This window comes from Canis lupus, chromosome 5 (assembly GCF_048164855.1).
Source record: "Canis lupus baileyi chromosome 5, mCanLup2.hap1, whole genome shotgun sequence".
In the NCBI taxonomy this organism is placed as follows: Eukaryota; Metazoa; Chordata; class Mammalia; order Carnivora; family Canidae; genus Canis; species Canis lupus.
Window position 1 is genome coordinate 67,362,340 of NC_132842.1, and position 21,982 is coordinate 67,384,321.

Genomic DNA, 21,982 nt, shown 5'->3' on the forward strand with positions numbered 1-21,982 from the left:
TCTTGAGGGTGTGAGGAGGCGGCCTGGCAGAGAGGTGGCCTTCCTGACAGGGAGTGTGATGAGGGAGAAGGGAAGGAATTACTAGTTGGGAGTTAGGAGACCTCAGGGTGTGTCTAAGCTGTCCTGAGGTGGGATCTCTGTTTGGGGGGCAGGGTGGCCCAGGGTCCTCAAAGCCATCTTCCAAGGCAAACAATCTGATTAGCCTATGATTCTGGGATGGGTCGGGAATGCAGAGAAGGTAAGAATGAACCTGAGCTGCCAGCCAGCAAGGAAGTGCGGATCTCAGTCCTATAATTGCAAGGGAGTGAATTCCACCAGCAACCTGAATGAGCAAGGAAGTGGATTTTCATCTAGAACCTCCAGAAAGGTATGTAGTCTGCCAACATCTTGATTTTGATCCTGTGAGATCCTACCTGACCTATAGGACCTCAAGACAATAAATTTGTATTGTTTTCGGCCACTAAGTTTGTGGTGTTTCAGCAGCAGGAGAGAAATGATGCACTGCCTGTAATGGGCTTTGGCCCCTCCTCTGGCCACGTCCCTCAGGCGTGAGGCACCTAAGGAGCCATGGAGAGGTGCCCACCTGGAGCCCTCTTCTGGACCACACTTAACCTAGCTGGACCTTGGGATACCTGGTCAACAGCCCTGGGACTAGCCCTAAGGCTTTGTGCACCTCCTCTCCCTTTGTGCCCTCCAGCAGGTGGACAGAAGTTCAGGAGAACACCAGCTCAGTCATGTGTCTGGGAGCAGGCTGAGGTCAGAGCCAGGATACTGGGCTACAGTGTCCACATAGGCAGGTGTGAGGCCCCTTGATGTGAGGCAGAGTGGGGCAAGGGACAGGTCGGGGGAGAAAGAGGTCAGGAGGAGTGCTAAAGGTCGAGCTGGCTCTCTCTATGCTGCTGTGTTCTGGTGTGGGAGTCTGGGAAGTCTGCAGATTTTAGGTTCAGACCTGGTATTCCAGGTCTTTATGAGGGCATATTTTCCACATAGGATAGTAGAACATATTTTCATTAATCGTCTGTTAGCTTGTTTGTACTTCTAAATACTTAGACATATGTTTGGGATCTCCATCTGTGCTTTCTGTCTGGCCCCTACAACGATGGGGGCAAGCCTATTGTTTACTCCCTACCTATGGTCGCATTCTGCCCCCTCATCCCAGGAATCTCCCCAGCACCTTGTTTTATTTTCTCCAGAATACCCAATGCTGCCTGCAATTATTTATGTGCTTGCTTGTATCATCAGTGCCTTTCCCCCATTAAAATGTAAACTCCAGAGAACAGGTCTGTCTTGCTCAGTGCTGTTTAGCCAGCTCCCAGATGAAGTAGGTGCTTAATATTTGTTGCATGAGCAGATGGGCAAATGCAGTGAGGAGGAAGAGCCTAGCAGCTGGACAGATGTGTTTCACTTTGCATAGGGAATTTGGAAACGTGGGTCTTTGTGTAAGCTCTGCCACCAAGCCTTCCCCAACTCTGGAGAACTGGAATAGGAGACCCTGAGGCTTCTATGGGTTTTATATTTCTTGGATATTCTAGGAAAGGGGGAAACCCTAGTGGTTCCTGGCCAAGAGGCTCCTATTGCTAACTTTATTAATTATCTATGAGTGTCTATCAAGTTACCCCAAACTTAGCAGCTTAGAACAACACACATAGATTATTAAACAGTTTTTGTAGGTCAGGAATCTGGGAGTGGCTTAGCTGGGTGGCTCTGATTCAGGTTCTCTTGTGAGGTTGGAGTCAAGCTGTGGGCTGGGCTGCTGTCACCTGACGGCTCACTCACAAAGCTGTTGGCTGGACGTGTCAGTTCCTTGCTGGCTGTTGGTAACAGGTCTTGATTACTCACCATGTAGACTTCTCCAGAGGGTCACTTGAGTGTTCTCATGACAAAGTGACTGGACCCCCTAGAGCAAATGATCCAAAAGAGAGACCAAGAAGGAAAACAAGTGTCTTTTTTTTTTTTTTTTTTTTAAGATTTATTTGAGAGAGAGAATGGGGGCAGGGCAGAGGGAGAGGGAGAGAGAATGTCAAGCAAACTCCATGTTGACTGTGGACTCAAAATGGAGCTTGATCTCATGACCCTGAGATTGGGACCTGAGCCAAAACCAAGAGTCGGACACTTAACTGACCATGCCCCCCAGGCACCCTCAAATGCCTCCCCACCCCCACCCCCATGTGTTGAAAGTGACACACTATGGATTTTGTCTTATTTATTAGAAATGAGTCACCAAGTCCAAACCACATAGAAGGGCTGGAGAATTAAGCACCACTTTTTGAAAGAAGGCATAATTGAGATATGTTTTCAAACCATCACACTGAAAAGTTTCTCTTCCTTGCAAAGGCTAAGTGACTCTTTTTCCTGTCACTTCTTGTCTTGCGTCTTTGAGTCTTTCACCCATTTTCTCTCTACATTGCTTCTCTTATTTTCTGGCCACGGAAGTACACAGATCTGCAGCACCCTTCTTTTTTTTTTTAAGATTTTATTTATTTATTCATGAAAGACACACAGAGAGGCAGAGACACAGGCATAGGGAGAAGCAGCCTCCCTGCAAGGAACCCGATGTGGGACTCAATCCCAAATCCCAGGATCACGCCCTGAGCCAAAGGCAGATGCTCAACCACTGGGGCCACCGAGGTGTCCCTCTGTAGCACCCTTCGAAGTCCCTTTCTTCTCTCTCTTTCTTTCTTTCTTTCTTTCTTTCTTTCTTTCTTTCTTTCTTTCTTTCTTTCTTTCTTTCTTTCTTCTTTCTTTCTCTTATGTATTTACTTGGCAGAGAAAGAGGGAGAGAGAGAGAGAGAGAGAGAGAGAGAGAGAGAGAGAGAGAGAGAAAGCCAGAGGAGCTGCAAAGGAGAGGGAGAAGCAGGCTCCCTCCGCTGAGCAGGGAGCCCAACATGAGGCTCGATTCTAGGACCCTGGGATCATGACCTGAGCTGAAGGCAGACACTTAACTGACTGAGCCACCCAGGGGCCCTCTTAGAAGTCCCTTTCACTCCTTGCTGCTATCCCTGGGTTCTGTGATCTCTACAAGGGGCCCTCCTCCCCTGCTCTCTTGATCTAACTCCTCTGGCTGGCTCCTCTCCCACCTTCCACAGACATTCCTTGATGCTTTTTTGTTTCTCTATATCCTCTTGCCCCTGAACATCTCATTGGCTCCTATGATTTTAACTACCCCCTCTAGGAAGATGATACCCCAAAGCATACTACTCTCTCAAGTTCTATTCCCAGATATCCTTCTTTCTGCTGCATTTCTTGATCTGGTTACCTCACAGGCCACTCAGCTTGCCCTGTCTACATTTAGCTCCCCTTCCTACCATCTGCCCATCCTCCCCCAATCTCCGACTATCAAAACCTGGGGCACTGTGACTCTTCCTCTCTTTCACCTCACATGTCCAGTTGGACACTAAGCTCTTTGGATTTTATCCTCACTACTGCATTACTAACTGCCTATGAGAGCCTACGGACTGATGTGTCTGCAGGGTATCCAGTCCAGTCCTTCCTCCTCAGTATGTCCACCATGCTAGTATATCAGGGGTTCTGAGTATGTTACCCTCCCTACTCAGAAACTTTTAAGGGCTCCTCTTGGGTACAGACAGAAGAACGAACTCTTCAACTTAGCTTTGCTATCTCATGGTTGATGTGAGGTTGTGGGCTTTGATGTTTAACCTGCAATAGGCTTGAAATGCCAAGACCTGAGATGAAATCTTAACATATGTCGATACTGCTGTGACTCTGAGCAAGTTCCTCCACCTCTATGAGCCTGTGTTTTCTTCTATTCTAAAGGGAAACAGCATTATTTCCAATCAAGTGTCTTGAGGATTAAATGAAATAATGTATATAGAGCACTCATCCTGTTCACCTTAAAGTATGAGCCACATTATAGCTGTTATCAGTATCTTCCCATATAAAGGTGTTTAGCGAAAAGCACCTGCCTCAAAGGAGGTGCGCAGGAAATCAGTACTTTCCTAAGGTGTTACTTGAGTGTGTACCACTGGTATGACTTTTATTTTAAAATGATTTTTCCAGGGGATCCCTGGGTGGCTCAGCAGTTGAGTACCTGCCTTTGGCTCAGGGTGTGATCCTGGAGTCCTGGGATCGAGTCCCACATCTGGCTCCCTGCATGGAGCCTACTTCTCCCTCTGCCTGTGTCTCTGCTATTCTCTCCCTCTGTGTCTCTCATGAATAAATAAATAAAATCTTTTAAAAAATTATTTGTTCCAGTTGTTTTTCATTTAGAACAAGTGACAGGACTTCCAAATGTATATGTTAATGCATTTGCTCCATATCTGAGGTTGGCAAACTTTTTCTTTTTTAAAAAAAATTATTTATTTATTCATGAGACACACAGAGAGAGAGAGAGAGAGAGAGAGAGGCAGAGAGGCAGAGACATAGGCAGAGGGAGAAGCAGGCCCCATGCAGTCTCCCGATGTGGGACTCGATTCCAGGACTCCAGGATCACATCCTGAGCCAAAGTCAGGTGCTCAACTGCTGAGCCACTGAGGCATCTCGGCAAACTTTTTCTATAAAGGGTAAGAGAGTAAATATTTTAGACTAGACAAGTCATGTATGGTCTGTGTCACAACTCTTCAACTCTGCTGTTATAGCACAAAGCATAGACCATGAGTGAATAAATGGGTATGGTTGTGTCTGAAAAACACTTTATCAACGGGCACTAAAATTTGGATTTCATATAGTTTTCACATGTCATATAATATTCTTCTTTTGATTTTTCCCCCCAACCATTTAAAAATCTAAAAACTATTATTAGCTTGTGGGTTATGCAAAAACAGATGGTTGGGTAGATTTGGTCTGTGGGGCCATTTGGTGATCCCTGATACAGCGTGTTCATTAAATTTACATAGGGGCCCCCGGCTAGCTCAGTTGGTAGAGCATGCAACTCTTGACCTCTTGGGGTTGGGAGTCTGAGCTCCACGTTGGGTGTAGATATCACTTAAAAATAAAATCTTAAAAGAATTTACATAACAGTGAATTGACTTAAGAATGATGTGAAGTAAAGAATATGGATGATATGTGGATCTGCAGAATATTCTGACAGTGGTATGAGAATAAGTTGGGGCAACACATCAATAGATGTTTATTGCCCATAAAGCTGAACAATCTGATTCAACCTGGCTGTCCAGCTATACTTCTTTGAGGGCCCAGCAAAACTGAGCTTCTCTTTCCCCACATACACCCTGCACATTTCCCAGTCCCTTGGTCTGGAATGCCTCCTCTGAGTTATTTTTACTGACAATACTTCTGACACCAGATGTGTGAGACTTTTCCACACCAACAATCAGTTCCACTCTCCAGACACTGACTGGATGTCCTACGATTCAATTCAATTCTGACACTAACAACCTGGAGCTGGCATCAGATTCCATAGGTTTAAGGTCTCGATCCCACAAGAATGCCCTCAATTCAGATACCAGTTGCAAGGAATGACTTGGCTGCAAAGTAGGGGGTTCCACAACTCCTCCTTTCAGGTACAATAACCTGCTCCAATGGCTTACAAAACTCAGGAAAGTGTTTATTATAAAGAATATTATAAAGGATACAGAAGAACAGCCACATAGAGAGGTGCATAAGATGAGGAATGGAAGGGTCTAGAACACAGGAGCTTCCGTCAGGGGCAAAGACCAAATATATATATTTTTATGTCATGATATCACACCTTCCCATTATGCTCACTAAAAATCACACCCTCTAAGGGCCACGTTAAATACCACCTCTGTCAAAAACCTGCCAGCAATTCCTCCCTGCCCCCACAAATGCCATTCTCTCTTCATGCCCTTGTCTCTCAGCAATAGCTTGTTGGCACCTCCATTATCGTATGATAGTTATTTGGCTATTTATCTTACTCAAAATCCCAGTTCTTGATGCCTGGGACCCTATCTAGCTAGGATCCCACAGTGCTTGGCACACAGCAGGTACTCAGAAAGCATTTCTTGAATTTCGTTTCCTTGAATTGAAAATAGGCTTTGGCATTATTCTGGCCCCCGCATAACTGACATAATGGAGTGGAAGAGATTAGCTAGTCCGAGATGTAGCAGATAGAGCGGGCCTGGTGGGAGGCTGAGGAGGCCAAAGGCCTGTGGGGCCCGGGGCTGGCAGAGAGTCTGGTTTGGTCTGCAAGGTGGCATGGCTAGTCTATATTCGTGAGACCCTTGGCAGGAAGCGGGTCTGAACAGAGTGAAAAGTAGGGCTTTCTAGAGCTTCCCACACATCTGAGAGACTAAGCAAAGAGCACAGTGAAATTCAGCTGCTGGTTCCCTCTGGGCCTCAAGAGAGGTCTGAGAAGGGCTCACGATACACATCGTGCCCCAGTTCCACGGAGTGAATCAGGCTCTGAGGCAATTGGCAACCGGCCTTAATCACGAGCCACATCTCGCAGGTTCGGTACAGACGAGCTTTGTCATTTCTCTGAGGGAATCACTGCCATTTCTCTTCCAGGCTCAGAGCAGCTCCCCCTGCCCCATCTAGCCCTGATGAGATGGCAATTTAAACCGCTCCGATTAGCAGGTTTCATTAGGTAAGAAGGACCGATTAAGCAACAGTGGCCCAAATAACCTTAGTGGTACAGACACTTTTTCAAAGCCAGCGGAAGTCTTGCCAAATTAAAGGATGTCAGGATGAGATACTATGAATATCAGTTTCCTTCTCTTTGGCAGTGGAGAGGATTAATTAAATGCTTGTGAAGTGCTTTGAAAGTTTAAGCTGTTAAGAATTATTGTTCTGTGTAATAGGGAAAAAATAGAATTCTTGGCTCATTAAAGCTGTAATGTTGTAAGCCTGGGTGCTCGTCTCCGGGTATCTTTGAGAGCTACATTTTTATTAAGAGAAAGAGAGAACAAGAAAGAGGAGAAATGCGTCTATGAATACACATCGACACGTGCTGCAAAGTCAGCTGGGTTTATCAGTGTTTCTGTTGATTAAGAGATGAACTGCAAGAAGCTGTTTCTTACTGACTACCAAAGAGACAGGAAGAATCAATTGTTCAAATGTGTAGGGGTAGTCTCACTAAAATAGTAGCAGACAGGCATTTGCTTTCTCTCGAGGGACAAAAAGGCTGTGAGATTCTGTGCATGTCAACACACAGTTCAGTGAGCTTTGATGGCCTCTTCCACCTTAACATAACTAAACCAGGCAGACATCCTTCTGCCTTCTCTTGGTTGGCAGATTTATCCAGGGATGTTTTTTGCTTTGTTTCCAGATGTTCTGTGATATTCGAAAGGGAGCCATCCTCAGTGGGCTCTCACTTCTCTTTCCATCTTTACTGACTGAGGGCTTACAATTCCTTTTGTGTCTGTTCCAGCTTCCTGGTGCTCCTGTAGCAAATTACTGTAGTCAATGGCTTCAAACAACACAGGCGGCTCTTACAGTTCTGGAGGTCAGGAGTCTAGAGTCAGTCTCATGGGCTAACCCCAAGGTGTTGGCAGGGCTGGTTCCTTCTGGAAGGCTCCAGGGGAGAATCTGTTTCTCTGCCTTTTCAACTCTCGGGAGGCCGCCTGCATTTCCTGGCTCAGGGCTCTTTCCCAGCACCACCCTGATCTCTGCTTCTGTCCTCACATGTCCTTCTCTCTGACTTTCCTGCTTGCCTCTTTGCTGTTTAAAGACCCTTATGATTATATTGGATCGACTGGGACAGTCCAGGATAATTTTGTCTCAAGATCCTTAACTCAATCCCATTTGCAGAGTCCTTTTTGCCCTGTAAAGGGACATAGTCACAATTCTGAAGATTAGCTTGTGGGTGTTTGGGGGGCCATTATTCTGTCTGCCACTGTGCCCATCCCCCAACTGCTTTCTGTTTCTTTCCATCTACCCCAGTCAGGCCCTGTCCTAAATGCTTCCCATGGATTCACTCATTTAATCTTCACTACTACCTGGAACAAAGAGATCTCTAGTTATAGATGAGTGAGCTAAGGCAAACCGGTTTGATTACTTGCCTGGGGTCTCTAACTTAGCACCATCTAGAACTCACAGACTTTGTCCTTCAAGACTTTTTATCATCTTTACTGCTTTTAATTATAAAACAACACAATACAGGTGAATAAAGGGGACGCCTGAGTGTCTCAGTCGTTTGAGCATCTGATTCTTGATTTCAGCTTAGGTCATGACCTCAGGGTGCTGAGACAGAACCCCTCTATCGGGCTCTGCACTCACTCAGCGCAGACTCTGCTTATCCCTCTCCTTTCTCCTCTGCTCCTCCTCCAGCTTGCACGTGCATGTGTTCTCAAGTCAGCACGCTAACTGAAAGTCAGTCCCCCTCTCCTCCACCCATCTTCATCCGGATCCCCCACCCCTCCTAATGGGCCTTCTGCAACTTTAGCACTTTAGTGCTCCTAGTAGTCACTACTATACTCTACATGTTATACACATGCCTTAATTTTTTATTTTTTATTATTTTTTATTATTTTTTTAAAATATTTTATTTATTTATTCATGATAGACATAGAGGGGGGGTGGCAGAGGCACAGGCAGAGGGAGAAGCAGGCTCCATGCAGGGAGCCCGACGTGGGACTCGATCCCGGGACTCCAGGATCGTGCCCTGGGCCAAAGGCAGGCGTTAAACTGCTGAGCCACCCAGGGATCCCCAATTTTTTTAACTAACATAGTTGTCGATAGTTTTCCAGGTAATATATACTTTTATTAATTCTAAAATTCTAAAATAAAAATCCTGAATTTAAAAAGAATTCATGCGTAAACCCCTATAGATCAGCTAACTTTGTTGAAACACGCAGACACAGAAAAAAAGAGCAAAGGCTTTGGAGCGCTGACGACCTGGATGTCAACTTTCACTCCACCGCTTATTGGAGTGTGCCCTTGGGAAAATGATTTATCCTGTCTTGAGTTTCAGTTTCCTCAGCCCGAAAATGTACCCTTCTTACATACTCTTAGTTGTAGATGAAGTAACCTGTAAATTTAAGCATGTTAAGAGTTCAATAGATGCTAGTTCTTCCAAGAAAAAAGGAGAAGATATCTTCTGACCATGAGTGAAAACATGGACAAGAAAAATGGGAAATATATTCCATCAGCAGCCAGAGTTTTTAAGGACATAGTCCTTGTCTCATATTTCTTCATTTGCTTAACAGAAATTTTGAGGGCTCTGTCTGTACTAGGCACCGTGCTATCCCTTGATGGGCACACAGTGGTGAATTTTCATGCCCTTGCCTTCCGAAGTCGTAGTGTACTTCTTAGCACATAACAGGAGCTCAACATACAATTTTTAAAAGGGCTAAACCCTGATGGCTATAAAGAAATGTCCATGTGTGTATTGAGGGTGGAGGAGAAGGAGTGAGTGCAGGGATTGGAGCCAAAGTGCCAGGACTATACTAATATGCTAATTGCATTTCAGCGATTTAAGGCTGACACTTGGAAAGTGATTGTTGTTAAGATCACCTAGTCCCACAGACCGGCATACAAGCCGACATGATTTATTTAGCCTTTTGCAAAATTTGGTGTCTAACATGTAGTCTTTTTCCTGAAGAAATATATTAAATTCAAGGAGAAAACAGTTGTGGGTTAATGTATTTTTGGATCATTTCGGCTCTTTGGAACTATCCACAGTTAGTCCCAGTCATCTTTTTGGATATTCATGGTGTGTCTCCAATTTCTTCTCTACCATATTTGGCGGAATTTGTTTTGGATGCTGTGTAATACATTCACTAACCCCAGACAGTGAATGACTGGCAACAGGTGTGTCTGATAAAGAAAACATTGTTTCTGCTCTGCTTCAGGCATGTCTGACATGTTGGGGACCTGCTTTCCTTTGCAAAGCTGATAGGAATCTATTTAGGAGGGAGGAGTGCCTCCCAGTTTCAGGCCAAGAAAGGTTTTCGGTTTGGCTAGCAGCAGAGCTAAGCTGAGAAGGAAATGCTAATATCTTCTGAGCTGTCCACCTAAGCTGAATGATAAATGGGTATTGATGGTCTAACATAAGAGTGGTTAGCAGTAGTTTCTTATTACCTGGAAACAAACAGCCCAACAGTGATCCAGGAGTGATGGGTTTGGTCTTGTGAACTGGTCCATTGTAAAACAACTGTATTGATGTTAGACACTTGAAAACATCTTTACTATCTTAACTAGTTTTGCCAACTTTGACGATGTTATCTGAGATTGTGTATATTCCATGCAAAGGACAATTTGATATTACTATTTAGAGGACAGCCTGTATTCCTTGAATGACACTAACACATTCATCAAATGAGTCAGTGAACTAGTAGAGGCTTGATGGAAGAGAAATTTGAAATATAGGCCTTCCAAAAATTCAGGGATTGCAAGACCTATTCAGAAATCTAATTAGAGCAGCAGCAGGACAAGGATTAAACAAAGGCAGGATTTGTGCTTTGGGAAAAGGCGCTGGTGATTGTGGGGATGGAAGCCTAATGCTAAGTGAGGCTAAGGCTTTGAGCTTTTGGGAGCATTTGGAAAGTTACTATATAGCATTGTACTGTATTGGAGGGACAGTATGGAGTATATCTGATCTGTATAGGAGGGACAGTATGGATTATATCTGATATACATAGCTGTATATGGCTGTATATGTTATATATGTAATATATATATAATTTGAATATATACAATTTGAATTCATGTTTCTTCTTTCTCTTTCTCTCTTTTTTTTCTTTCTTTCTTTCTAGAGGGAGAGAGTGGAGGGGCAGAGGGAGAGTGAGAATATTAAGCAGGCTCCACTCATAGCATGGAGCCCACTGATGTGGGGCTTGATCCCAGAACCCTGAGATCATGACGAGTTGAAATCAAGAGTCAGACGCTTAACCGACCGAGCCACCCAGGCGCCCTTGAATTCGTGTTTCTTAAATCAAGTACACTGGTATGCCCAAAGATCTGGCTAACCACGTGTGTCTGAGTGCTTTTAATTCATGGAACAGTTTAAAAATAGTCATGTAAGAGAATGTGGGGTGAGGAGGAATGCATGTGTATGTGTGTATTTTTAGAGAATTCCCATGTGAAGGAAATAATGACATCTAATTTAGAAGGTGGCTCAATTCTTAAAGATCATGGACCAGTGCAGTAAGTCAAAACATTTTCTATTTATCCTACCTGCTCCTGCTTCATCCCTTGGATAGAATCTCACCAGGCATCATGAAAAGACTGATTGTCAATGAGAAGATGCCAATGAGTTGGTATCTGACCTATATTAAATATCAAGTTACTATGAATTCATGTAAGATCCCAAAATATAGGGGATCCCTGAGTGGCTCAGCGGTTTAGTGCCTGCCTTTGGCCCAGGGCGCAGTCTGGGGGCCTGGGATCGAGTCCCACGTCAGGCTCCTGGCATGAGGCCTGCTTCTCCCTCCTCCTGTGTCTCTGCCTCTCTCTCTCTCTCTCTATGTCTATCATAAATAAATAAATCTTTAAAAAAAAATCCCAAAATATAGATGTGTCATTGGTGTCTGCTTGTCTGCTTTATTCATAAGCAGGAGAGAGGACAGTCAAGTTGCTCGCTTTCACCAGAGCAGCACTAGGGGTCAGCTACAAGACTAGCACTTTATGTCCCCGTGTAGTAGATAGAACTGTCATTTGATGTGATTTGAGGGGAATAGGAAGGTTCCCTACCCTCAAATATTTGCCCTGTATGGCCTGAAAATATTTAGTTAGCACCCATCCCGAAATACCATCACGCAGAGCGCTACTGGGGTCAGCTTTACAGTTTACAAGACGCTTTTCTACAGATTAACTGTCCTGGAAGTAGAGCTGTCTTTCTATTCAGAAACGGGTGCCTAATTACTTCACAACTGGGCTATTTTCCTTCCAATGTTTAACATTTATAGTCATGATATGCATGCCCCACCGATCCTCCATTCATACCTCCAATAGGAATGCACTAAATCAGATTGAGCCCTTCCTAAATCTAGTTAAGATTCGTGGAGATGAAATTAATCAAACGAGATTAGTTTTACATAATCAGGAAGCAGAAGGAAGAAGTAATTTTGACTCTTCTAGCTGAGAGCAGGCACCAACCAAGCCAAGGAAAGCAAGTGTGAGAATTCCAGGGGCAGAAGTTGCCTCTGAGTAGCTGACGTAAAAGATCCAACACTTTGAGATTGTGTGTAGTATCTCCAGGGAACACTTTGTCCCAGGAACCTCTGCAGCTTAAAAGAATCCACCAGCTAATAAAGTGAATTCCCTCCTGTCAGCAGTGGGCCAGGTGAAACTCTGTTATTTTCAGATGGACAAAATGCTGTTGGATAAGAGAAGGGACAGGGATGTGAGGGGGCCAACATTTGATTCTGGCAAAGCAGGGTGTTTGGAACTTTGTCATATTGGCAAGTTTTCTTTAGTTAATGCCCATCGCATCATTTGTAGAGACAAAGAAATTCTGGGGAGCAATACTCCAGTGCTGCTCTTCTCCCATAGGGCCAGAAAGTGACCACTTGGAGCCTTTACCCAGTATGAGGCTACATGACTATTCCCAATGCATCATACGTGAAAATGGAAAAGCTTCCTCCACACTGGAGTGAAACTGAGCTCTATTATAACTTCCCCAACCTCCAAAAAAAAAAAAAAAAAAAAAAAAAAAAGAAAAAGAAAAGTGAGAGGAAACTGCAGTTTAAATAATGTAATCAGGAATACTGTAAAATTATATTTTGTGTAAGTAGCATTGACGATTTATACATACATACCTGATATGAGACTATATAAACAGATAATGTAGACCGTAATTTATGGTCAATTCAAAGGAGTTTTACAGGTTATTTTGATTACACTTTTATTTTTCTTTATGGGTGGCATTTAGAACCTAACTCTGGAAAGATGTGACACCTTGGCTCTTTGCTCTTCTTTGCGTCCTATCCTCCGTCAATCCAACTGGTTTCACTCCAGATCCAGCTGTCTGACACCTTCCTCAACATGCTCTTTGCCACCTTTTGGTTCAGGCCTTTGTTTCTTGCCTGGACAGAAGTGTTCTCCTTGGTCAGCTTTTGCTCATTTTGGCCCATTTCTTAGCCAAGCCCAACACCCTCATCACACTCAGTCTCGGGCATTTGCTCTTGTGATGGTGCCTTCAAGTATGTTACTGCAGCGTGGAAAGCCTTTCTGTCTTCCTCTGGGCAACTCTGACCCCTAAGCCAAGACTCAGTTCCATCTTTGTCCATCAGTGAATCGTTTTTTCACCTCACCAGTCTGAGAAGTATTGTCCATTAAATAATTTGGATCTCTTCGCCCACAAAGCCCATCTCTGTCGGTACCTCATCGGTTTCAGCATTGCCTGTGCCATATTCCTGTGCCTTGTGCCTTTTCAGTCCCTTCTCTGTTTCCCCAAGGGGGGGAAAAAAAAACCCACAGTAGAGGTTGGTTTTCAGTTCCTGCATCTGGGCAGACTTCTTACCCTGCAGGGCTTTCCTCTGAAATGCTTTTTCTCTTGTTCAAGTCTTCCACTTACCCCATACATAACCTGGTTAATTCCTTCTAAGACTTCAGTTCTTTTGTTTGTTTTTTGTTTTTGTTTTGACTTCAGTTCTTACTGAGTCACATAGCCTATATTCTCTGTCTGGCCTGTTATAAACTTTCTTGGCATCAGGCACCCTTTTCTTCTGTAGCATTTTTCACAGTTGTCGCGATATATTTGTGAGATTGATTAATGTCTTTGTTCCCCATTGGATTGCATATATTCTGTGAATGCAGGACTAGTGTCTCTGTATTCTCAGCACCTAGCACTGTGCTTGGCATTGGTGAAATGAATGAAGAATAAATGAGTGTCTTCCTGACCAAGTAAGCTCCATTCATGTCCAAGTACAGTGCATGTCAACATATTAGAATCGCCACGTAAATATTTATTGTTGAAGAAATGAACGATGGAACACCAGTAACTGTACATAACTCACCCAGGTTCTTCCATCTCATTTTTGGGCCTTTGGGGGACCAGCATTAGTTGTGTATTACTAGTATAGCTTGCAGCTAAGAACACACGTGGTGTCTTACTTTCCCAACCTCAGGAAACACTGGATGTACTAACGGTTTCAGGGAAAGCAGCCACAATAAGCAAAGTTATCAGGTCGAGGAGCAGAGGTATCAACGCAGAACACTCCACCAATTTGCTGAGAAGCCAGAAAGTAGCAGCTTGCATCCGTACCTGACCTAACTGTGTGAATTCTGGCTTTGGAGCTCAGACTTTTGCGCTCTCGTGGAGTGCTAGCAATAGACTCTTACCATCCCAGGAGCCTTCCCATTGGTGAGGAGTTTGGAGATCGTGGAGAGCCCACTTCCTGGATGGTTTCTAGGAGCTCGTACATTTTTACGGAGGCTCCTGCTCGGAAATGCAGCTCGTAAACGGCTCAGACAGCGGCGTTTGCTCAGATCTAGACATGGTGCCTGTCCAAGACTGTGAACGACACCTATTTTTCTGTGTAAATGGAAACGCGGGGCCGCACGAGAGGGACTTCTTCCAGGTGAGTAAGCAAGGACACAGGGGAAGAGGCGTGCCCCGCAAGCTCCCCACTGCCGCCCCGGCTGAAGGCAGCTGAAGGCAGCTGAAGGCAGCCGTGGGCACCGTCCCGCGTCGGCCGAGGGCGGCCGAGACCGAAGGGAGGGGCTCGGACCCCGCCTCCGGCCGCGGGGAGGCAAGGGCAGCCTGCAGCGGCCGTCACCGGGCGGCGGAGCGGTGCCGCGGCGACCCGCGCGGAGGAGCCGGAGCCCCGCACCGCGCCGCCCGCGAAGCCCCCGAAGCCCGCGATGCCCCCGACGCCCGCGCGGGCCGCCGCCGCCGCCTCCGCCTCCTCCGCCTCCTCCGCCGCCGCCGGCCGAGCGCCCCTGCGCCTCCGCGCCTCTGCGCCTGCGCGCCCGCGAAGCCCCGCCCCCTCCGGGCGGCCGGCGCGCGGGGCCGCGCCTCCTCATGGCGGCCGCCGCAGTGTGTGGTATTTAGCGGGGGCGCGCGGCGGGCTCGAGGACGCGCGAAACGACGGCGGCGGCGGCGGCGGCGGCCAGGGGGGAGCCGGGGCGGCCGTTGCGGGGCGCGCTCTCGAGCGGCGGCGGCGGCGGCGGCGGCGGCGGCGGCGGCCCAGCGTGTCCCGTAGGTGCCGGCCCGGGGAGGAGGCGGTGGCGCTGCCCGGGGTTGGCGGCGGCGACGGAGCGCCTTTGAGCCGGGACCCGGGTCCGAGGCGCGCTCTCCGCCTACAGGTAAGCGGGGCCCGGCCTGGAGGGAGGAGCCGGCCGCGAGGGGCGCTCCGGGAGGAGGACGCCCAGGCCGGTAATGGCGGCGGGCGGGCAGGACGGCGGGGCCCGCTCGCGCCGCTGGGGCGGGGGCGGGCGGGGGCGCGGGCGGGGGCGGGGGCGCGGGCGCGGGCAGCCCCCGGCGCCGGGCGCCTTTGTCTCGGGCCGAGCCGGGCCGCCCGGCCGAGCGCCGCCCCCCGCCCCTCCCCGCCCCTCCCCTGCTCGGCCCAGCCCGCCGCCGCGAGCCGGCGCGCCCCCGCCCCCCGCCCCCGCCCCCGCCCCCCGCGCCCCGCGCCCCGGGCCCTGCGGCGGGGGTCGGCCCCTCCCGGCCCTGCCCGGCCCTGCCCGGCCCGGCCCCCGCGCGCTCGGGAGGCGGGCCCGGCCGGGGGAGGCGCCCCGCGCGCCCCGCGCCCCGGCGCCGGCCTTTGTTGTGCAGGGTCCCGGGGTGTGCGGCCAACATGGCGGAGGTCAGCTGAGTGCGGGCAGCGGCCGGCCCTGCGCTGCGGCCCCTCCCCGCGCCGCCCGGGCCCGGGCCCCCGCCCGCCCCCGCCCGCCCCCGCCCCCGCGCGCCCCCGCCCGCCCGCGACCCCGGGGGCGCTGCGTGGCGGCTCCCGCTCGCTGCCGGATCCCTCATTGTGCGGTGGGAAGAATGCAGCCTCCTCCCTTGTTTATGTCGTTAGAGAGCAGATCGCGTGAAACCACTTGCCAGGGCAGCCCCGGCTTTCCACTGCAAACCTTGGCTTTCCTGGGCTTCATTGGACGGGGAGTTGGGGGCCCCCTTTCTCGAGTCTCCGAGACGATAACTTAGGAATGCGGGGGACTCGGGCCCCAGCATTGCGGCGTGGGTCTCTCGTTGCCCGTTCCTGAGAGGGATTCAGGATTGGTTTGCTCTGACATCCAGAGAAGTCCCGGTTTGTGTGTTGGGAAAAATCAGGTTGTGTCGCCGATTTGTCAAAGTCACAGAAGCCATGAGCCTGGATATAGGGCAGCGACCGGGCTGCCTGTTCCTAGCGGTTGAACATTTACCATTTCCAGATAAGCGGCTGTCAAGGGTAAATTGTTAACTCTTTTCAGCAGCAGTTGGATGTTGGGAGCATTGGACTCTGCTTGCTTTGGTTTCATCCTGCCCCACCGGTTTGTGACCTTGGGCAAGAGGCTTAACCTCTCTGTGCTCCGTTTTCCTTATCTGCAAAATGGGTGTAAGGACAGTACCTACCTACCTTGTGGGATTGTCTGGAGAACTGATGAGAGGATAATAGGCGAAGGTTCGGAGCAGTGGCAAGGCCCGTGGGACGTGCTTATTAATAAATGTTTGCTGCTACGGCTATTATTATTTAGTAACTAATCTTAGGAGTTCATCTCGGCATGATGGGTATGTTGGAAGTGCCCAGACCGGAATATGTGAAATCACATTGTACATCGTTAGTGCTTGGATTTTTCTTTTACTGCATTTTGTTAGTTGTGCAAAATGAAAACGAGGTAGAGATGATAAATGGGCAGGTGCTTTGAGATCATGGCATTTGGAAAGTTACTGTAGTGAGGGATTTGGATAGGTCCTGTGTGGCCCCGAATTTTAAAAATCAAAGTGATTAAGTTTCCTTTGAGCGCTTTTACGTTTATCAGTTAGATTCCAAGGACTTGACTTTAACTAACCTGGAAAGGTGGAACCGTGAATCCCTTTTGAGTGTTAGATGTCTGTAGATAACGACCACCCCTTTTAGACGTAAGGGAAGAGCAAAGTGTACTGTGATAAATGTAATGGTCTGGTAATTTTATCAGGGAGGTAATTGGCTCAAATTGTGGAAGAGAAGATATTGGTTAGCTGTTGGGAGAACTTTGTGACAAGTGGATTTTGACTTAAAGTGGATTATACAAATTGTAGTTTCTCATTCTGGAAATTACAGAAACTTGTGATCTGGAATGGTTAGTTGCAGCCCTAAAGTTTGCTTTGCGAAAATTTTTCTGTAGATAAAGAATTGGTTCAAATGCCCCCTGTTGGCATCTTTCCAGCATAATTTAGTAAAATTTATTAATATTTTAAACTGAAGTGCAGTACAATTAATAGATATGGAACTTTTCAGGATAAGTATTCCACAGACTGCACACTCAGAAATTTAATTCACTTTAGCTTAATGTCTGTTCCCTCTGAACTTTAGGAAGTTCTTATAAAATGATGTTGAGGAATATTCTTTAACGTCTGTAATCGAAAGAATATTGTAATTAGGCTAAAACTAATTGGAGTTATAAAGGAAATATCTAGCTATGACAGCAGTGACATGGTGATGGTGAACACTAGGACTTTGTTTTCAGTATATACGGTGTTTTGAAAACAAGTCTTACGTAATGAGAGTGACAGTAAGTTTGGTAACGCTGCAAAGTGACCCTTTAAGTCGTATTTTAAAGCTCTTGATTTATCCAGTTTCCAAAGATTGCAGATTTTTCTTTATTTGCTTAAAAAGGGATGTCACAGACTTTTGGTCGTAATTGTGGAATTGCCATACACACCGTGTTAATGTTTAAATTCTGAATATTTTTGGTGTGTACCTTCCTACCTTGTTTTGTTCCAAGCAAAACAAAACCAATATATGAAAACATCAGACTTCTCATCCCATCCTGCCTCTGCCTCCCTTTTCCTTCGAGAAATAACTGGGGATAAATTCTCCTCTTTATAGTCGTAAAATCCTTAATCATTACTTTTAAATAGCAGTTTTTCTCAAGCACTTTAGACTATTTGGTTTTCCATGGCTATAATTATTAGAGTATCTGAAGCATAAGGGCAAGAATTGTTTTGTGTTCCTATATCCTCTGTGCCTAACAATACATATTTATTCCCTGATAATACTACTATGTACAGTGCTGATAACACTTTAGACCTATGTATTCTCTTATCTGCAGGTAAAAATTTTTTTTGATGAATTTATTTTTTAGAGCAGTTTTGGGTTCAGTAGCAAAATGGAACAGAAGGTAAAGAGATTTTCCATACTCACCCTGCCCCCAGTCCTACATAGCTCCTGCACTGTCAGTAGTTCTCTACCAGAGTAATACATTTGTTACAGTTGCTGTACCTGCACTGACACATCATTCTCACCCAAAGCCCATGGTTTACATCATGGTTCAGTCTTGGTGTTCTGTGTTGGGAGTTGTGACAAATGCATAATGAACGACATGTATCCACCATTATTAGAGTGTACAGAAGAACAGTTGCATTGTCCTGCAAGTCCTCTGTGCTCCACCTATTCCTTCCTCCCTTCGCCAAACATTTGGCAAGCACTGATGCTCTTACCGTCTTCATAGTTCTGTCTGTTCCAGAATGTCATATAATTGGAATCCTACAGCAGGTAGCCTCTTCAGATTGGCTTCTTTCACTTGGTAATATGCATTGAAGATTCTTCTGTGTCTTTTCATGACTTGATCGCTCAGTTCTTTTTAGCACTGGATAATAATCACCGTCTGGTTGTGCCAGTTTATTTATCCACTCACCTGCCAGAGGACAGCATCTTGGTTGCTTCCAAATTTTGGCTTCCAAATTATGAATGAAGCTGCTAAAAACGCCCGTGTGTAGGTTTTTGTGTGGACGTGTTTTCAGCTCCTTTGAGTAAATACCGAGCAGCATGATTACCAGATCTTAGGGGTAAGAGTATGTATGGTTTTGTAAGAAACTGTCACAACTGCCTTTTATAGCGACTATATCATTTTGCGTTCCCACCAGTAGTGGAATGAGAGTTCCTGTTGCTCCGCATGCCCACCAGCATTTGGTGGTGTCAGGGTTCTGGATTCTGGCCATTCTAAAAAGATGTGTAGTGGTATTTTCTTGTTGTTTCAGTTTGCATTTCCCTGGTGACAGATGATGTGGACACCTTTTCACATGCTCATTTGCCATCTGTATTTCTTTGGCTAGGTTAAGGCTTAAGTTGGGTCGTTGTTAGTTTTATTGTTGAGTTTCAAGAGTTCTTTGTATATTTTGGATAACAGTCCTTTATCTTTTGCAGATAATTTCTCCTGGTCTGTGGTTTGTCTTCTCATTCTCTCGACAGTGTCTTTTTCCTTCAGGTCATTTTCCACTTTTATGTACCAAGGTACTTAAGATTTGCATGTCGAAAACAAAAACCTTTATTGTTTTCAACTGTCCAAGGCTTTTACCCTCTATTTTCAGTCGGTCATCAGGTCCTGATTTTGTTGCCATGTGGTTGTCTCAAATCTGGTATTGCTTCTCTCTCACTCATTTTCACATTTACGTTCAAATCTTCTACCTTCTAAGTGGTCTGTCTGCTTTTGGTGTCTTTCTCCTACCTTCAGTTCTTCTGTAGTTGAAGGGAGCTTTCTAATGTAGGCAACATATAAGAACTTCAGTATAAAGTCCAAAGTTCCTTGATATGGGTAGTAAGTATACAACCTTTTCTGAACGTGCTCTTCTTACTTCCATGCCATTTTTGATTATGTACTTGCAAGTGCCTATATGCACCATATTTTCTCTCTTCCAGCTAAGCTCTGTAATCTCAGCCTAGACATCATTTAGCTGATACACTCTTCCTGGACTTCCCATCTTGAATTGGTGTCATTTCTCTGTGTTCCTAAGCACTCTTTGCTTGACCCCATTCTAACAGGTATCCTCCTGAACTGTAATTTTTCTCTAGTACTTAGCTTTCCCAGTAGACTGCAATCTCTGCGAGGACTTTGTCTTAACCACCCTTGTTGGTCTAGAGTTTAGCATTGTTTCTGGCATGCAGTTTGTTCTCACTAAATGTTTATTGAATTTGACAGGCTAATACCTTCACACTGTCCTTAGAATGTACTTTTTTTTTTTTTTTTTAGAATGTACTTTTCTAACCTTATCTTCCAACATTTCCTCTTGCCCTACCTAGTCAAGCTGGATTCTCTGTTTCTTGAATACTCTCTGTACTTTAAATCTGCCTTTGCTCATGATTCTACTTAAATCCCTCATACGTCTACCTTTGCTACTTGGGTAGATTGAACTCTCCAAGGCCTTAATTTTCATTAGCATGTGAGGAGCTGTTAGGCTTTTTGCTGTGGCCTGCCCCATTCCCCATATTCTAATGCTAGAGTGGCAGTATAGTTGAGGGGTCAAGGGGACAGGGCTCTGAAGAATCAGACCTGGACGTGTCTCTTGTGTCTACCACTTACTCGTGTTTGTGACTCTAAGCTCTACGAGAGCAGGGACATTACATACTTTTGTACCTTAAAAGGATATTGCCTATCCATAGAAATTGTTTAAGTAACTAAAAAAATGAGTTATTAAGTTACTTATTTTCTCTAAATATTACCATTTACATTCTCGTGAGGGAAATAAACAATTACATATTGTGATATGTACAGATTTTCCTCCGCTTACTATGGGGTTATGCCCTGATAAGCTCTTTGTAAATTGAAACTATCATAATTTGAAAACACATTTAATACAGCTAATCTCCTGAACATCATAGCTTAGCTTAACCTATCCTACCTTAAACATGCCAAGGACACTTATGTTAGCCTTCAGTTGGGCAAAATCATCTAACACAAAGCCTATTTTATAATGAAGTATTGAATATTTCATGTGGTTTATTGAATACTGTACTGAAAATGAAAAACTGTGGTTATAAGTGTACTAGTTGCTTACCCTCCCAATTGCCTGGCTGACTGGGAAGTTGTGGCTTGCTGTTGCTGCTCAGCATCATGAGAGAGTATCATACTGCACATTGATAGCCTGGGAAAAATCAAAATTCAAAATTCAAAGGACAGCATATTGCTTTTGCACCATCATAAAGGAAAAATTCATAAGGGGAACCATCTACTATAAAGGAGTTGAAAGTGCTGAAGTAACGAATACGGGGGTGGGAGGGAGAACCTGCTGTCAGAAGTGGGGACTTTTAAGCTGTGATAAAAGGAGGAAAGGGAGAACCTTTCAGAGTGAGGGAGAAGCAGAGGTAAAGGCCCTGGGGCTGGAATGAGCTTGTACTTACTGTTCTAGAAGTTGAGGGAAGAGAGTGTTACTGAAACAAATGGATGATAGGGAGAGATAGCCTGGAATCAAATCCTGCTGAGTCAAAGTAAGGAATGTAAATTTTATTTTAAGGATACTGAGAAGCCATCAGAAGGTTTTGATTAAAGGAGTAGCATAATTCACTTTTAACTTTTAAGATAGCTTAGCTGTTGTTTGGAGAACCGATTGGTCAGAAGGCCGTTTCTTTGATTAGGCAATAGTTGATTATGACCTAGATTAAGGTGGTGGCAGTGAAGATGAAAAGTGGATGGATTTGAGATATATTTTGAAGACAGAATTAACAGGACTTGTTGGTGGATTTGATGTGAGAAGAGGGGGAAGGAAGGAAATAGGTGGTTTCTGTCTTGAGCAGCTGTGTGGAATATGGTGATGTTTAACCAAGTAGGGCAGCCTAAAGGGGCGGGATAGGGGAGAAGGATAGTTATAAAATTTAAAGTTCTGATTTGTTGGATTTGAGGTATCTATGAGACATCCAGAAAGAGCCAGCGAGGTAGAAGGGAAGTCAGGGGATGTGGTCTCACAGAAGCTGGATGGGAGATACTAGAGCATGTTGGGTGTTAGAGCCATGGTCTGGTAGTAAAAGAGGCAGGGATTGATGTTAGAGAGAGAAAGGATAATAGAAGGGGTGTGATGCCTGAGCAGGTGAGAGGGCAGCCCAGAATCCTGGTCACTTCTTCATTCTGAAGGGAGGGGTGGGGGGGGGAGGTGGTATATCAGCATTTGATGGCTTCTGTGGTATTTTCTAAAGGAAACATGGGTGAAGCCACCAGTTGAGAATAGTTATAGTTAGTGAATACTAGACTGTGATAGGTTAAAGATGTA

At 45.8% G+C, this 21,982-nt stretch overlaps 1 protein-coding gene and 1 long non-coding RNA gene across 13 annotated transcripts in view; one reads left to right on the plus strand and one right to left on the minus strand.

Moving 5' to 3' along the window:
• The window catches only part of SIAH1 (siah E3 ubiquitin protein ligase 1), a 78,492-nt gene that overhangs the window by 33,318 nt on the left and 23,192 nt on the right, over window positions 1-21,982 (plus strand). The window contains exon 1 of one of the 11 annotated variants that reach the window (XM_072827148.1): window positions 12,420-14,399. The exons of 8 other annotated variants lie outside the window; for them this stretch is intronic. The gene's annotated coding sequence lies outside the window, so the exon portion shown is untranslated. Of the gene's footprint in view, window positions 1-12,419; window positions 14,400-14,967; window positions 15,127-16,061; window positions 16,212-21,982 lie in introns of those variants that run through there. 2 more of the 11 variants (XM_072827147.1, XM_072827149.1) reach the window with 2 other exon arrangements.
• Window positions 1,515-21,803, minus strand: LOC140633950 (uncharacterized). Of its 2 annotated transcripts, none has more exons than XR_012031543.1 (3): window positions 21,120-21,803; window positions 20,777-20,863; window positions 1,515-1,897 (listed from the first exon to the last, which is right to left on the minus strand). It is a non-coding gene; the product is annotated as an uncharacterized lncRNA (long non-coding RNA). The 2 variants fall into 2 exon arrangements; XR_012031544.1 differs by lacking the exon at window positions 1,515-1,897 and adding an exon at window positions 17,175-17,356.